The following is an 18,443-nucleotide window of genomic DNA, read 5'->3' on the forward strand; positions in this document are numbered from 1 at the left end:
GCTTGAAGCCGCTGCTGGTTATTGTCCCACGTCTAACAGGCAGGAGCTATCCTCGGGGAAAAAGCAGCTGGAATATAGCGAGCTCCAGCTCAAACTTCTCCGTAAGAGGCAAGCTATCATTTTGTGTCGATCGTATATAATCCGTTGTGTTCTAAATGTCTTCTAGATGTGTGCCAATGCTCCTTGATACAGTTCTCAAACCCACAGTTGATGTAGCATGTTTATATTTGTACAGCACGAGCTGGCGTGAGCATTCCAAAGTAACTCGTTGGTGTCAAGCTAGCAAGACTCTTCTGAGCAACACGTATGAGCAAAATGGCTCCCAGTAGATTGGATCCCTGTTTCAGGCCATGTTTGTTTGTACACTTGAAATTCCTTCACCCCATAACCTGTAATCAAACATTATAAAATATAAGCAAAACGTTTAAACCATCACAGGTGTTAACTTCAATTTCTAAATCACATGACCTTTGCAAACCTTTCCACACCGATATTACGTTTTTGTATGCCCACATGTAAACAACCTTGTAAAATGCTACAGGAGGTCTCTGCCCTGTCGCATGTAGCGTAATCCTTATTTAAACCTGCACCATTCAACGATCGCACAGAAGTGCTGTACATTCTCTGCAGAATAGTCAAACGCGTGTTTCTTTCATGAATCCATTTCTCTAGCTGTTACTTTTATTTATTTATTTTTTGCTTACTTCTGTTCCCTTTCATTCCTCTGTTTCGGTAACTCTTGCTGTACTGCTGTTCACTGCTGTTTTGTACTTGGAAATAAATTGTGAACCAGGCAAATATGGAAGGATTTTAAAATGTCTTACTCAAGGCATAGTGTTCAACCCACGCAAAATGTAATGGGATGCTTGGCTGTGACATAAACCTGTTCTTAAGGAACCTATTTGCTGTGGGATTCTTTGACTTTCACTTGTTTCGCTGTCTGAATGCACACTCATGCTATGGTCCTATTGGCAAACTAACTTGAATCTACTGGAGTGGTAACGCATTGTCAGCAACACATGGCAATGAATGACCTATATGTCCGGGGAGGCTGAAAGTATTGCCTGCTTGCCGGTGCCTTCGTTTGTACCGTAAGTGCCACCTGTGGTTGCCACTATTGCTGCCTCTGTCCCGGTAGGTGAGCTGGCACTCTGCAGTTGTCCCATTGGCAAGTTCTTGGCACGGGGTATGCCCCACTTCCCAATCAACTTCCATCCCTAGAACCATCCTGTAAAGTGTCATCATCTTTTATCATGTGGAAATACTGAGTTACCGATCTACATTTGGCTGCAATGGCTAATGAAGGAACACCTACTTCAGCTTTGATGTGTTGTGTAGGGCAGAGGTCTGCAGCCTTTGGCCCTCCAGATATTTTGCACTAAAACTCCCATGATCCCTCAGCATTGACCATGTAAACCTGGCCTCATGGGAGTGGTAGTGCAAAACGGGTGGTGAGCCAAACGTTGCAACCCCTTGGTATAGGGTTACTGTTGCCATTTTTAAGGTAGATTTCCAGAATGTACCTTCCAATCTTCCCAACCATGATGATTTACTGTTTCCCCAGACTCCAGTCCCAAACAAATGCCACGCCTCCATGCTGTAATCCACCTCTCAAGGCTTCCATTTGTTGCGCTTCTCTGTTAGCTATTGATATTTGATGTTTTTCCATGGAGGTTTATCGTTGGAAGAGCTACATACTTAGACTCTGACCTTAATATCATGCGGCTTAGTTTCCAGATGCCTTTCAATGGGGTAAGGAGGGTAAGCAGATTATTTGGGGTTCTTGATGTTCACCTCGATCATTCTCATAAGAGTGCTTTTCTACATCATGCAGTTGCATCTGCATCCCTATTTATATGCATTCCAGGTGCACCAGATCGGCATAGGTCTTCCAGGAGGTTGTCTGTTTCGATTTTAAATATTTCCGAGGCCAATTTGGCATTTAGGTTTGTCTTCGAGAGCTTAAAACAAAACTGGGCCTGAACACGTCCCTGCTTGGGGCCTAAAGTTTAGTATTTGTAACTTCCTATGTTTACAAATATATGCGCCATTGAGTGCTAATATTATAGTAGTAGTATTTTCAACATGCCTGCATTGATTCCCCATTTTTTTGGAATATCCGTCTTAACCTGCCTGTATTCACTTGATTGAATGACGGTGTAATTAAGGAAAGCATTGTGTAGCGGTCAGGTGTCTTTAACGCCTTGCTAGCTATGTTTAAGAGTCAGTTAAGTGTGGTGACATCCCTTTAGACTTTTCTTGATGGTCTCGTAGGATCTTGCAGTTGTTTTACTGCCATTAGTTGCAAACATTGGTTTGCAGAGATTTTGCCAAGCACCTCGTATATAATAACCATGAGCAATCCTGTATGGACCAGTAACCCCGTGCAAAACCACAAGTGTTGCTGAAATCCAAACATTAACAGTCTATACCCAAGGGCCTAAATTGCAGACTGGTCTCCAATCTTCCCGGCTTTTCCATCGTGCTCATCTGTCAGAGTATAAATAAGAAGTATGCAAGTCATGTTTTTGCTTGGACTAGAATATAAACTAATTAACAAACTACATCAATTTCTGTTTATGAACATAGCAACGATTACCCACATGGTAATGCATTGAACATGATAATACCAAGTTGCAATCACTGCATTTAATGTTTCAAATTGCTCCATATATAAAAATGTGTGTGTGTGTATGTATATCTATTGTGGAAAAATGATTGACTATTTCGATGGATTGGTAAACCACACATTTGTAAAAGGCAAATAACGGGTCAAAACAAACGGAAGACAGTACGAGACTTTGTCGCGAGTGAGAAAACCCCCACCCCATCCAAGCAATGTTCTTTTATACCCAAAGGAACACCAGCATTTCAATGGAAGGGGAGGTCCAGTAGGGCGAGGAATCTTATTGAAACAATGTTACAAACCTTGAACAAAGCCCCTCTATCCGAGTCTTTGATACTAGCTGCATTCTTACATGCAAGGCAGTGTTATCCAGGAGGACAGCAAAATGTGATACATCTAGCAAAGCTGAATATATGATATCATAGTTTATTTATAACGCGCTTAATGCCCAGAGGTTACTAAGCGCGGACCCGGGGATCGAACCTGTGTTGCTCTGTGTCGTCTTGCTTCCAAGGCGAGCATGTTGCCCCTGACCTATCCTCCCGAGATGGTTCCCGAGTTATACTCCTCAAAGGTTCACACACAGGTAGAGGCAACTACCTCTGCCTACTAAAGCCGCTTTTCCTAAGAAAGCGGGAGCCTAAAACATGGTCGCATATGCCAAAAGGGAAACCTGTCAGAAGCAAAAGATGTGGAGGCGAGCATAGCTACTCACAGAGAAGAGCCTTCATTTTAGGCATGCGCAGTGAAGCCTTAAACCTCGCCTCGCATAAGAAACAGTGGTTTGAACATGGCACTTTACATCATCTACTTGACATTATGATGCAGGAGTACATCAACATTTAAATTCTAGACCCCCTTTCCCCACAATTCCCCCTCCTTTGAGACCTTCATTCCAGTCTCATTGCATACATCTTTGGGGTAACAAATATCGCATTCAAGTATGTCATACCATATTTCTTCTGCAACATGACCTAAAGCACTTGAGCAGTCTGTGAGACTTCAGAGCAGGTGTTGAATACTCGATGATGGTTTGTAAATATCTCTATTAACAGACAAGACAAACCTATTATGATGACTAGCGTTTACGAATACGATCTGACCAAAAGACCTAATGTTTAGGGAGCCTTTGGGCTAGTGTGGAAGGTGCTTACAGAGTGGTGAATGTCGGGAACTATGTCTGTAATATTGCTTCAATAACTTGGTATAAAAAGGTACAGCACTAACGATGTTGCAGATGGCCTCCTTGTGAGGCCAGGGGCATATTTAAAGCCATACAATTCTGCAACACCATTGTTCAGGTGGCTACTTGTTCTCGGGGATAATGTAATCAAGGAGGACGCTGTGGCATTTGCAGTATCCTCTACTAACTGTGAGAATTTGGTCAAGCTGTCTCTAACGTAATCCCAAGGGCTGGTGAGATATCCTAGCCCAGCAACAAAGTTTTCCCAGGCAGTGCTTCTTAAGTTGAGGCTGAGCAGGAAAGGTGGGGGTATGACACACTGCAGGCAGAACATACCCTGTATATCAACTCTTCCCTCCCCCCCCCTCCCAATTGATGGGCAGCCAAGGATGAGTTTTGTCCCCACAAATTAAATGTTATGGAATTTGTAGCGTACCCGAACTGGGTAAAATGAAAAATCGTGGTCCAAGGCAAATTTGACATTGTTAATCACTACACTGGTATTGGTGGATATTTGCTAACTCCGATAAACAGAGGACCTGGGTTAGTAGTTGCCGGAGAGGAAAGATGGTGTGCTGCAGACTTGATGTGTACTTGGTCTAGAGTGGGGACATTTTGAGGACTGGTGTAATCTAAGTGGACATGATGATACTGTACAGGGTTCTGAGGCTTGGGACGGAGTGATCGACTTTAGATCCAGACAGTCCCCTCTCCCCCTCTTTCCTTCCCCCACTGGGAGAGAATAGGCTATCTTGGAGCAGGGAATGGAATGGAATGTTTGTGGGGGACTGCAGCTCTATTCCGGTTGAGGTGATTGGAGAGCCAGAACTGGTGTGGGGAGGCTGTGCTGGGGGTTGCTACATGTAATCCTAAATGCGTATTAAGCTTACGTTCTTGTGCTGGTGGTGCTTTACTTCAATGGCAACGAGTTGCGTGACCCCCAGCATGAGACCAGTTGCTATAGTGATCCCTGCTGTGCCATGCTCATCACTGCTGATTTAGTACCTCCGGTGCCAACAGGAGGCTGTTTCAGTGCTGGATTGTGCAGCTGATCATGTGTGGTGTCTGCTGAGGTGCAGGAATACAGGCTTACCTGTTGTGGGAACATGGGCCAACCTGTTGCCTTTGTACTATGGGAGTCCTGTCACTGGTGGAGGTGCAGTGGTTGCAGGAGGACTACAAAGCCCTACAGGCCCACAAGTAAGGAGAGGCACCCGTTTTAATTTGGGGTTCGGCTCGTGCACAAAGCGACATTTGTATTTGTGTGCGAGAAGGACTGCACTGTCAGCACGAGAGTTGAGGGATGTGTGCAGCTTCATCTGCTGATCGTTACCCCGGCAACCTGCAGTACATCGTGCAAATACCTTTCACAAGGGCGAGCGCTCACAGAGTGAAGAAAAAAGGACCTTGCGTTGTAGTAAATGTGCAGCGGCCATCTTTGTATGGGTTGCCAGGGCAACCAGTGTTAACGCTGCGGTGCCGTCACAGCTGAAAGTGAAGGTTTTCTTTGATTTAGGCTATTTAGACTGAAGTGTGCTGAGAAGAAAGTTATGGCATAGCACCAGGCAATTGTATAACAGCGAGATTAAGAGATTGTGTCAGGATTAACAGTAACATTTCACTTTCACTATTCACTCAAGAATGTTGACATTTGAGATAATCCGCATTCCTCTGCAGTGCTCAACCTTGTCCCACTGTTTGGAAGTGTACAGCTTGTGAAGTGAGTGTGATTTCAGAGTGGCTATGCCTGGTGTGCCTGGACCCTCTTTCTTTATGGCATCGCCTGGACCTGCCGAGGCCAAATGGAACCACTTTCATGTTAGCCTTCTGCCCTCATCATTTCGAATGCACTCACACCTGTAATCCTGTGCAGCGGCATACGCAATGCATACAATCTCTCCTGCACCGCCACTCTCCTATCCTTGCCGCATGCACCCACCATCTGGACCGCATCAATTAAAAAATCAATTTGTTCTCTTCACCATGCCATTTCCTCCCGGGTGATTATAATGCTGACTTTTTATATTTTATTCCACACCTCAATACTCCTGGAAACCGCCACCAGTAAACTATCCCATTGTCAGTGAGTATGCTATTAGGTACACCTTCTCTCGCAAACACCTCCTGCACAAATTCAGCTACCATCTCGCCACTAGTCTCGCTTCCAATTTTATACTCTGTCCACTGAGAAAACAAATCGATGAGTTCCATAATACATTTTCCTTAACCACTTCCCATTTCGATTGGACCCATCATGTCCATAGCCAAGTTGTTCCAAACCTTACTAGGTACATTTACCTCCCATGTAAGGTTGCATCTTTGCTCCCTCTCCTTTACCTGCTCTACCACACTCCACACAATCGGCCAGTCTGCTCTCTAGATCTCAGTCCAAACCAGGCCACCAATATTCTCCTCTCGGTACTGCCTTTGTACGGGTGACTCCAACATGTCCCTCATGCACCAAATCTACAATACTTTTCCGAATGGCCAAAGGAACATCTACATGCTCCCAGCGATATAGCGAACCATCCACTAAATTCCATTCATCACACACCTCCCAAAAGGACCTTTCACTCTGGCTCAACAATCCTATAATAGGAAACCCTGATTCAACATATCCTTTGACACAAACTGAGACCTTGTCATTGTTCACATCCTCCAACCACTCCTCCTTAATCATGGTTCACTAAGACCATGTCCGAAATCTCCTCTCCTTCACCTTCCTCTTTGGCTTGACCTCCCAGTCATGAAAAATGATCCGCCAATACATTATCGTGTCCTGTAGTGGCCTCCGCATCAAACTTGTCACTTTGTATCCTTGTCACTCGTCAAGACACTTTTAAGTCAAAAGGATTGAGCCAAGATACATTTGAGAGGTTTATGGTTCATCCGTATCACAAATCCATTCCCCACACGAAATTGTGAAATTTCTCCACGACCCAATGGCAAGCAAAAGCATCCTTTTCCAGTACAGAATACATTTTCTCAGGCCCTCTTAACACTCTAGATGCACGAGCAATAATCTCCTCAGCACCATTCTCCTTTGTGATAAAACCTCTCCCACACAATTATCACTCGTATCCACAATGATCACACTTTGCCTTTGTGTGTCGAAACATGTCAAGGCCTGTGCCAGGTCAATTTCCTCCTTAATATACCACAAAGTTCTCTTTCACATGTATCACTCCATGTGAAGTCTTCTCTTTTATTCAGTAACTGCTTCATTACTGTCACTTTTAATCTTCCCTGCGCCCTTCCTGAATACTTTTTTAAATTTTACACATACCTCACCACCAACTTGCAACACTTGGTCAGACACATTTGGGTCTAATCTGATGCGCACTTGCTTTCGATCACGCCATCCCAACAGGGTTGCGCCTCTTCGGTACATGTGCTTTCCCTTCGGCATGTTGTAGTGTGTGTGCGAAAATGAGCTAAACATGGTGTCGGTGCGCGGCCATTTTGGACATTCACTTCCAAACCTCGCAAAAATGTAGACTTTCATTGCGCTCATTTAGAAGGTAGACAGAATTTCTGTAATGGTGGCAATATTGTAGCACGAAGCAGATGAGCTCACTATGGAGGATAGTTGTATTGTTCGCTCAAGGACGAGCCGAGAGGGGAGTCAGGGATGTGCAGGTGCATTGATAAGGGGTTCTGGGAACGAGAGCACGAGACACAAGCTAGGTTTTTCCACTGTCTGGATTTTTCCACTCTTGCCTCCCATGCTTGCTGTCTGTCCTTCGGCCGGGGACAGTCTGCAACTTATGAGGCGCTGGGATTTGTCTCCATAATAAGAGGGGCAATCCCCACAAGGTGATTGGGAATTGGATCCCCGGGTGTTGTCTCACTGAGAGGGAGGACGCTCCACTCCAGACCCTGTTAGTTGATGCGTGATCCCTCTGCCTACCTGCCCGGGACTGGGTGGTGTTGTCGTGTCCGAGATGAAGCTTTCTCCTACAAATTCACGAACAGTGATGTATACCTATTGTTTATTCTTGTCCATATATTCATGTATAACCAGTTGCATTTATTTTGTAGTAATATGTGTACTAATAGAATGTGAATAAAGGGCCTGTAAAGAGACAATTATTTTCCAACTAATGGTCTAAGTGTACATTATTGCCTTCCTGAGTCCAAGAACTTTTTGTCTGTGTAATAGGGTAAGTGCTGAGGTCATTACACATGTCTACTTTTAAAACCAAACTCTGCATCGTAATGCCCCAACAACTCAATCGTATCAAGATTATAAACTGCAGGTTTACATCCGCCTTGAGTAGGTTCCGGACATCAATTCCCACTACTCACTTGAACACATCCTTGGACATAAAATAAATCTTTGCTCAAGAGTCAGCCATCATAGATACCTCCTTGCCATTCACACAAACTGGAGCATCCAGACTCTCTCACTCCTCCTCATCTACCCCTTGTACAACATTAACAGTAATATTTTCAATAAGGGAGTCCCCATCATCTTTGGAAGATCCTTGCTCCTTCGTCACATACAGAACCTTCCTCGGTGAGGAAGCAGCAACATGTGGCCCACTGGTACAACGGAAGCATAAACGTTCCTCTCCCTTTTGACTCTTCACTCAAGCACCTTTATTCTCCACTACACCCTTGTGAGACTTCTTTTGTCTTCTGCTTTCTTTCAGAAACCTTTAAAACCACAAACTAAACTTCTTTGCTTTCTGCTTTGGTCAATTTCGCCACACATGCTAAGAAGTGATCCACATGCTTAGCAACGTCTAGAACCTAGTCAAGGGTCAGTTCATCCTTCAACCAAAACTCCTCCCTAATTGTATTGCTAATGGGTCATGAATTGATCTCGAATATACTCCTCAAACGAGTTACCAAACGTACAGTAAAGCGCCAGATGGCAAAGAACAGTAACATACTCTTCAACACTTTTCTTGTTTCTGTACATGCACTCCAAAATTGTAACGCTCGAGAATGGTGCTTGTCTTGGAGTTAAAGTGCGTATCTAATTTTTGAAGAGCCTCTTTGAATTCGTTGTGTGCATCTCCACCACCTGCCACAAGAGCAAGCAAATTGGATTGTGTGGTGGATGAATTGAGAGGAAAACTAAAGGTTACAGAGAGGTGGGTGTTGAAGGAGAATAAGAAGAAGGGGGGAAAAAGGAGTTGTTGGATCAGTCTGGAGATTGGGTGAGAATAGTGTGGTAAGAAGGGAGGGGGATTTGTTGTATTCAGAACCTGTGTAAATTGAGTGTGATGAAGGGTGCTGTGAGAGGTGGTCAGGTGTAGAACAAGAATAGGATTCCACTGGTGAAAAGGATATGTTAAATGAAGGAGATAAGTTGCGTTATGATGTATCTTGGAGCAGGGAATGGAATATGGAAAGTGAATGGGGATTGCAGCTCTGTTCTGGTTGAGGAAGTTAGAGGTCCATTGTTGGTGTGAAGAGGCTGTCCTATGGGTTGCTACGTACAAGCTTAAACCTGTATAAAGCTTACCTTCTTGTGCTGGTTGTGCTTTATATTAGGAACTAGGAAGATGAAGCATGAGGCAGATTAGCACAACCCAGCAGTCAGATTGAAAATGCAGGCATACTGCAAGGAGAGGTGCAGATAAGCCTTTTCACTGTGAAGCCAGGGCAGAAAGACCATTTTCATGACAGGTTTTGCGTTAAGCTGTGGTCACAGTGAAATGATGATATATATCAATATTCTGTCAATAACTATGACCGAAATGTAGCCCAAAATATTTTACAATGCTGTCAATTCTCAAATATCCAGGTCCAAGAATCGTGTTGTAGTACCAGCGCAAAGGTTTGTGGCTACAAGACAGTTCGATTCAGTTCATCAAAGCAGGTGGTGTGCAAGACGCAAGTGAAATATATTCGTCCCGACCTAAACTTCCAGTTCAATTAGGCTCCATGGAGTTGTAACAACGTACATTTTACTGTTAAACCATTCCAACAGAGAAATCGTGTAGCAAACAAAAGATTCTTCAATCCAGATTGTGAATGAAAGTTCCAGCTAAAATACAAACTACATGTATCCCAGAGTACCAGAGCTACGTGCATATGAGGGTCATTGTAACAAAGGACCAACAGATTATGCCAGCAAGGGCCATAACTTGCAAGTGTTGGTGAATCAACAGTGGTGCATCTACTCTTTTCCAGTGCAGTGCCGCCTCGGGGGATAGGGGGGGGAGGGGGAGGGGCATTCATCGTTGTTGAAGGGACAAGTGTTAGGGAGGCATGGTATCAAAGTAAGACAGACACAAGTGATCACAGTTCAGGGGTGTTTATTAAACTGTAAAATGGGTGTTATAAACGCCAAACCTAAATCTAAAATGGGAGCAAGCTATGACCATCAAATAATAATACTGTCCTAGTGGAGTCAGTCCAATAAAAAGGGCCAATACTAAAAAAAAAAACGGTTGCCAATCCCTACCGCTATGCTACAAAATAGTGTTGGATAATGTTCACAAGAAAAGTGTTCACTAAATAAGTTGGGATGTTATGGCCGGGGTCTCCCTTCCCCACGCTTTTAGCACGAGACGGGACTCTTGAGCACAGCACATTTCTGGGTCTCTCTGGCACGAGCCCACAGTTCCCTTCCACAATATCAGGGCCTTCTGCACCCAAATCTCCTTCATACAAAGTCTCTTGCTTCAGAGGGCCAGGAAATTATAAACACAAACGAAAAGTTCCTTCTGTTAATCTTCACGTCGGGTGATTACTCTTCACCCTTGGATCCCCCTCAGCTGGGCTCCGATCCTTTTCTCAACGTTAGCTTCCATCAATCGGGCTCAGACCGTCAACTCACTGTGGAAATCCCTCAGTCGGGTTAACGTTTGTGACTACAATGCACAGTTCCTTTAACTTTTCAATTCACACAGTATCAAAGCTTTTGACTGTACAAGGGATTTGGCTTAACCTCTGTATGACCACTTTGACCTCTTACGCTGGTCTCCCCTAGGGCCTCTTGGTGGTTGTAGTTTTCTCAGTTCAACATATTCTCCTTCAGGAGTGGGGCATTTGTTAGTCTTTCGAATGAGCGCCCACGTGGTGCCGGACCACTCTAACCCTGGTACCTCGTTTGTTCACAGAAGACCTTTGTCTATAATCTACTTTTCTTTACGCAAAACCTCATCACAGTTCAGTCCACTATCAGTTTCTTCCGACTCACCGGCTGTGCTGAACTCGTTGGCTTTTCTTCTGCTAAAGTCCAGGACGGTACCACGGCGGCAAGCTCTTTTCCCCGCCCTGGCTATTAGTGCAGAAGGGACCCTTGTACCGTTGACAGCTGTCGCACTAACCGCCCGCTGCAATTCCTGGTTTTACCGTTCTTTTATTGAAGGCTTTGCGGGTCTGGTTTGAAAAGGGCAAGGGCAACTCGGTTTCCACCGCCTTTCTCCTTTGTTTGAATTGCCATCCCGGAATGGCTGCTTCCTCGTGTGTTTGGCTTTGTTCAAAGTGTGCTTTCGTGCTCTGCCTTTTATCCCTGCTGGGAAGGGAAACTGCTGTCGGGTGTGTGTATTTATCGGTAATTGCCTGACTCTGCCTGACCCTGTTGTTGGGGCATGTCAGGTGAACGGCTCGGTTATTAGTCCGTTGTCTTTCTTGGTGTGAGTGTCCTGAGTGTAGTCACCTGTGAGAGGGACAAGGATTTGCGCGTCGTCTGCATAGTTGGTGTAGGATATGCCGAGTCGAGGTCGAAGAGGTGTTTGGTTGTATATATTGTATTGGGTGGGGGAGATGCAGGATCCTTGAGGTACACCAGAAGTGTTCAGAGTTGGGTGCGTGGGTGCTTCGCCAGCAAAGACCTGAAGTTCTGTCGACGAGGAATGATGCAATCTGTTTGGCTACGTCAACTAAGATATGGGCTCGGATGTTGCGTGTTATAAACGTTCATATAAATAAATTTGAGGTGGCAGCAAAGTGTGTGTTTGATCAACCAGGTCACAGGTGTAAGAGTAGAACAGAGATTACCCTGGTCAATGAGGCGTCTAGCTGGTTCTTGAGATCCAGTGCAGTCTCGTTTCTGTGCTTTGGGCAGAATCCAGATTGCCTATTATCAAGGATTTGATGAGATTCTAGCTATTCTGGATTTTCCAGGAGGCGACTCTGATGATTTTTAGCAGGAATGGGACAGTAGTAATAGGTCGGTAGTTGGTGGGAAGTGCAGGGTCAAGGGAAGGTATTTTGAGAAGGGGGAGATCCAGGATTCCTTGAGGGCTGGTGGGACCAAGCAGGAAGGAGGCGAATGACGAGTTGATGATGGCTGCCATAAGAGGGGGTGTGGGGGGATAGTGGCTTGGCGCAGTCTTTTACTATGCTCCCCTTTGGCGCCCCTTAACGCAGTCCACCACGCTGTAGCAAGTCTTATTTGCTGTAACGTCGTCTTATGCGTGTGTGGCAATTTGACATCACCCCAATCCTATGCAAGCTACATTTGCTTCTTCTCCTGACATCACCCCAATCCTATGCAAGCTACATTTGCTTCTTCTCCAGGCCAGGATACTGTTCATGAGGAGCACACAAGTGTACCTGACAGCTAATCTCCAAATATCTGGTGGCACGTGCTCCTTGCAAAGCAAATCGACCAACCAGCTTGAATCGCAACTAGTTCCCAAAGAGGAGGACCTGCAAACAATCCTTTGCTTGTCATTCACCAGCCCTCTGGAATTCGATCCCAGCATCGACTCGAAATGCCCCACAATTCTCCAATTTCACTACTTTCTCAAATTGGCTTTAAGAGCACCTGACCATGGACTAAACCCAATGGATGTACAAAACGCATCTCGCAGTGCTGCGCTAAAATATACTGTTAAAAGCTCCAGCACAAACACTGGTCGCCAAAACCATGTACAGTGCTCCGATGGTCTCAAGCTAGGTCTGCGTTTTAAAAAATAAGAAAAATAAAGAATTAAGTTTACGAATTCTGTTTGCCGATATAATCTTCCTTTTGTTTAGACTTCCGCATCTACTGCAGATGTCGGAAACGTTGATACTTTTTTTTTTGGGGCCTTAAAAGTGAATTTCTTGAGTTTGGCTACTGCGATTTATTGAAATGTGTGGGTGCATGCCGAAAGTCGCAAATCGATGCGGACCACTTTGATATATTGTGCAATACATAAGCTCCATGCAAAAAAATGTTTTATTCAACATCCTTTTCAGCATGGAAATTATTAAACATTGCCAAATTTGTCACACAAGTGTTCGCATTTGACGTAAAAGTAGTTAACAAATTTGGGTAACGTTTTCGTTTTTTCCTGTGCAAAGTGAGATGTATCCTTAATTATACTGCATGATGCACTTTAAAAAAAATGGTTTACTATGGTGCGGGCAAGGGCAGAGGTTTGGGTATGTGGGGACGGGCGCGCGCTGAACACAGAAAGCAGATCATTTTTGATTTTAAATGTGGGTTTGTCTGGGCAGCAACTGCATAGGAATCGGGCTTGTCCACTTTTTATTGGAGTAGTCCAACTGGCACGTCTAGATCACACGCAGGATACAGACACTCGCGAACACTAGCATTTGGCAACATGTCGGGTCATTGTTTCGTAAGGTAACTTTTCTCACTTTAGCATCTGGAGCAGAGGAATACACAGCTGATTAGTGACCCCATTTAGGTGGCAGTGCACCATCCAATGAAAGTGGTGGCAATGCAGACATCCTGTAAAGAAGCCAAATGTTTAACGTGTGCTGAAGTCTGAAATGGATAGATCGAAACAAACCCCACTTCCTGCTTGGTGAAAAAAGTAATGGCAGTTGTTACAAACCCGGCACCAGTATTGCCCAATCTTGTGGAGGAAGGGCCAGTGCCGCCAGCAGTTGGTTGCTATGCTTGATTGTGTCCCCCTGCGTGCAGGTGAACGTCTCAGCAGCTATCTGTTGCATGCTTCAGCCACAAGTTGCTGTGCTGTCCCAGGAGCACCAGAAACCTGTGACCGGAGAAGGAACCGCCACAAGGAGCAAGAATCACACAGCTGTCGTCCCAAGCAGTGTGCATGAGCAAAGGGGTGATGCAAAGGTGTCGGACGAAACCTGTAATTAGCTGTTTGGTTTCTCCACAGCTGGAAAACACTATAACAGAATGTATTTCTGATGAGGTACATTGTATTACTAGTTTTTTCCAGCCAAACACATTACACTGAGTGTAAAGCGCTGTGTCGGCTCCTGGCTTCACCCGCTTTCACTTCGGAGGACAGCATTGAATCACAATACTTAATTTACAGCATGGAAAACAGTTTGCCACAATGTCGTTGGGGGAAGCACTGTTTGGACTAACGCAGCTCTTCTTGGAAAGCACGGTTGGGATGGACTATGGGTCGAGCAATTGCTGATCCGATCTAAAGCTTTCTCTTTGAAGTTGTGTGTCAATGGGAAGAGGTCTGTGTGGCCACCATTGCGGAATAAAAGTGGCAACAGTCCATATGCAAAGCGTATTTTGAGTGCTGAAAGCTTGTACATTTTGGGGGTAGGGTAGGAAGTGAGTTTTGAGGTCTGCACCAGTTTCGTTTGTATTGGAGAGGGTGCACGGGAGCCCAGTGAGCTCTGCATGCGCTAGGGGACCTAGAGGGGTCGCTCGTGACCGAGATGGGCCTTTTCTGTTGCGCTCCATGAGACACTGGCGCACAGGGGATGCCACACTCTATGCCCACCGCCCAACTGCAGCGAGTTTGCTGTGGATACGTGCTGTATGAGCCTCAGGCATGGCAGGATCATTTTGCAATTCCGGATGAGATGGCTATCTGGTGACCCGGCTGTGGGGTGAGAAATGGGGTTGCGTGCCAGCTGCAGGCTGGTGCTCGATGGACTGGCGTGACACTGTAGAGGATACCGCTCGCCCGTGTGTGTGTGACTCTCCGTGAGCGGATTGGTACTAAGGCGGCGGGAGCTGTATCCTGGTGAAGGAGTCGTCTGCTCCATAGCAGCTGACGAGAGTGCTCTCTGGCTGTGCCGTGGAGCCCGGAGGTGGTCGGCGACCCAGTGTTGTGCCCAACCAGGGAGGCACGTCCTCCCGTTTAGACTACATTCTGGATGGCCCATCGATGGTACGCATGACTGTTAATTGTTTTCTACTCCTGAGAACGCTGTTGGACCACTCGCTGGTTCTTTGGTCCTTTAGATGCAGGTCGAGGGAGTGACGTCTAGGCCCTACTGGTGGTTTAAATCAATGGTGATGTCTGATATAGTGGTTTGTGGAGAAGTGACACAGCTTGTTAAGTTATATTTTCAGGAAAACCTGGGATCAGTGTCCTCAATGAACTCTGTTTGGGAAGCTTTCAAGATGGCCCTGCATGGAGATGTATGTCTCTTGAATTTGGGGTGTTGAAGGAGATAGGGAGACAGCTGGCTGAGGCTGAAATTGAGATCAGACATTCATAAAAGTTGAATCAGCGGGAGATGCTGAGGCTAGGATGGGGTTGTGGGCCGCTCAGAACCACTTGAATGATCTGGCAGTAAATACCTTGCCTGTCCAGCTATGGCTCGCCAATATGGTGAGGATGGTAGATCGGGCTGACTCCTGCCCGCATCCTTCCCAGGGAAAGAGATGCCGCAGATATTGCTGCACTCCGAGATTCTGATGGGCATGTTATAGTGGAACCAGACGCGATTCTGGAGGTATTTAGAAACTATTATGAACGGTTGTACGCACAGAGCGACACGGGGCTCTGTGTGAGCTAGAGAAATATTTGCAGGGGGCATCCCTTCCAAAGCTGGGTCAAGGGGAGAGGAAGGTGTTGCCATCATTGATTACGGAAAGTGACATTTTGATGGCGTTTGGTGCCATGCCTACTGCTAAACCCTCAGGTACTGACTGGAAAACAGCAGAATTTTATTAAGGCCCGGAGGTGGCTAAATACTTGTTGTTGGTATGGGAGGAAGCGATGGAAGTGGGACAGCTCCCACCTACGTGGCGCAAGGTAGTGGTGACGCTACTATGAAACCTGTGAAAGACTCGCAGGACTGTGCTTCTTACTGTCCCATCTCATCATTAAACTTGGATACTAACATTTTTGCTAAGGTATTGGCTGCCCGACTACTCCCATTTGTCTCTCATATTGTGCATGTGGATCAGTAGGGTTTTATACCAGGGAGGTAGACCTCGCTGAACCTGCGTAGACTTTTGCTATACTGGCTCAAATTGATCCCAAGGTGCATGCGGTTGCCACGCTGCTTGATATGGAAAAAGCACTTGATTCAGTGGAATGGAGTTGTCTCTTTATGGTACTGCGCCAGGTCGGCATTCCGAAGGCTATTTGAAAGCATTGCGCCTCTTGTATGCGGGTGCAATTGCTAGAATTGGGTTGTTTGGAAAGCGGTCTAAAGCTTTTGACTTGGGTAGCAGGACCAGGCAGGGGTGCTCGTGATCAATGTTCCTTTTTGCAATTGCGTTAGAACCGCTAGCGGCTCGTCTGCAGAGGTTCCATATTGCGAGGGGACTGGCGATGGGTGGTGCTAGGGAGTTAGTGTCCTTATATGTGGACGATGGCGATTTTGTATCTAAGAGACCGACCTGACCAAACTACAGCCGTTGTCCCATGAGGTCGTGAAATTTGGCCGATTCTCCGGGTTCAGGGTAAATTGGACGAAGTCGATCCTGTTCCTGCTTAGCGATTCGACTACCAGGCCAGTTGTTATAGGGGATTATAGATGGGAGCAGACCTCTGTGGTGTACCTGGGTGTGAAAGTGAGCTGGAAAGCTGGGTCCCTCTTGGAGCATAACCTTCTTCAATACCTCCAAACCTTAGAGAGAGTGGAAACGTGGTGTAGGCTTCCATTGACGCTATTTGGTCGGGTAGCAATTGCAAAAAATGGTGGTTGTCCCAAATTACTGTATTTTTTTCAGAATGTGCGCTTATGGCCTGGGGGTGAGATTTTCTGCTGAGCTGAAGACCCTATTAGTTCGGCTGGCATGATTTGATGGTCCTTGCCTGGGGTAAGAAGTTTACTTTCTGGCAGTGCAGGTCCAGTTTGTGTCGTACTGGATGCTGGGTGGGGCCTCCTATCCACACGTGCGAATTGAGAATTGCTCCATGCAACCTCATGCACAGCAGGGGACCTTGCTATCGAGGAAAGTGTTAGATAAATGTGAATTTGACCCAGTGGTGTGTGTGCTGCATTCATGGAACAGACTCCTGAGGAGATTGCGGGTCGACATCCCTTTTGACCCGGGTCTTCAGCCATGGTATGTGAATGTTTGCCCCCGACATCTGATGCAGTTCTGGTGCTGGAGTGGAGAGGGGCGGGAATTGACTGCATGGCTGATCTGTACCCCGATGGTGTTTTTGTGTCCCAGGAACAGTTAATTGCTAAAATGGGGTTTGGCCTCCGCCGTAGGCTGCAGTACTTTCAAATGAGTGCTGCTTTCCGGCAATGGTCACTGGGGTTTCAGAAGATGCCTTCGAGACTACCAGTGCTGCAGTATCCCCTCAGGTCTGCCCTGGCAAGGTATGTGGTGTCCACAGTGTATGGGTTAATCCAAAAGAACTCAACACCGAATCCCCTCCCGAACCCCCCGAAACCCATCTCACCCAGACTCTGAAATGTAGAACATGCTGGGAGGGTGATGTGGGATATGCCTTTACGTATAAGCAGTGGAATATGCTTTGCGATTGTATGCATTGTGGTGCTTTTAATACGCGACTTCATCTAATTCAATTCAAAACCCTACATAGGGTATACTTATCTTCTGCCTGACTCCACTTATTCAATCATGACAGGTCCGACAGATGTGCCAGATGTCATGCGGAATCTGCTGATTTTATTCACATGCTGTGGGTGTGCCCGAAGCTGTGGGACTTCTGGGAGAAGGGGTGGAACGGGTAATTTCGAATATGCTTGACCGAGTGGTACCTTGCGACCTGTTATGTTGCTTGTTTGGTTGGCTTCCAGGAGCACGAAAAGGCTATTGGAAACAGTTGACAACTTGTATGATAGTTGCTAGGAGGTGCATACTTATGAGATGGACCAGCCCAATCCCCTCTGGTGTAGGAGCCTGGCTGGACAACCTTATTTGAATAAGTGACATTGACAAGGAGTTTGGCTCCCTCTGTGGGAAACAATATACGGAACCCCTTGGTGGCTTATTTGTCATAGCAAAGCTCAGAGTCGCCGTTGGTGGAGACAAAACTGACTGGTTCAGGGCCTCTGTTTGCATTAAGTGCTAGGGACATTTTTGAACTATGGCTGGAACAGATCTCACTGCGTTGATGTATACTTATGTATTCTGTTTTCTTATGCCCCATATATAGATATATATGTAGTACTGTGTTGATGGTTGCAATAAGACGTGAATCTTACAATAAAAAGTTTTTTTTTAAATAAGGGGACCCTACTGTGTCTGCATCTCCACCAGTTGTCTGTGGCATCTACCATGGACAACAAACTGGCTGTCACAAGTCTCTCCCCTTCTCACCTCTTTTTGTTTGCTTGAGACCTTCTTTGGTGACTTCTTTCGCACAGTCCGGGATTTGTATAAACCAGTGTGCTGGTCTTCGGATTCCAGCGTGAGGATTACAATCCAACTCCAGGATACGTTCAGATGTCCAGGACAGAGACCAGGAAGGAACAATGTCCGAGCTCGGAGACACGGAACGCTGTGACCCGAGAGCGGGCGAAAATCCAGGAAGTTCAAAGGTAAGTTTTGAGGAA

General features: G+C 45.9%; 1 protein-coding gene across 1 annotated transcript in view; it reads left to right on the forward strand.

Annotated features, from left to right (window-relative positions):
- SERINC2 (serine incorporator 2) overlaps nucleotides 1-18,443 on the forward strand; it is a 308,632-nt gene that overhangs the window by 245,894 nt on the left and 44,295 nt on the right. The window lies entirely within an intron of this gene.

Source organism: Ambystoma mexicanum, chromosome 11 (genome assembly GCF_040938575.1).
Source record: "Ambystoma mexicanum isolate Mex_15411 chromosome 11, UKY_AmexF1_1, whole genome shotgun sequence".
NCBI lineage: Eukaryota > Metazoa > Chordata > Amphibia > Caudata > Ambystomatidae > Ambystoma > Ambystoma mexicanum.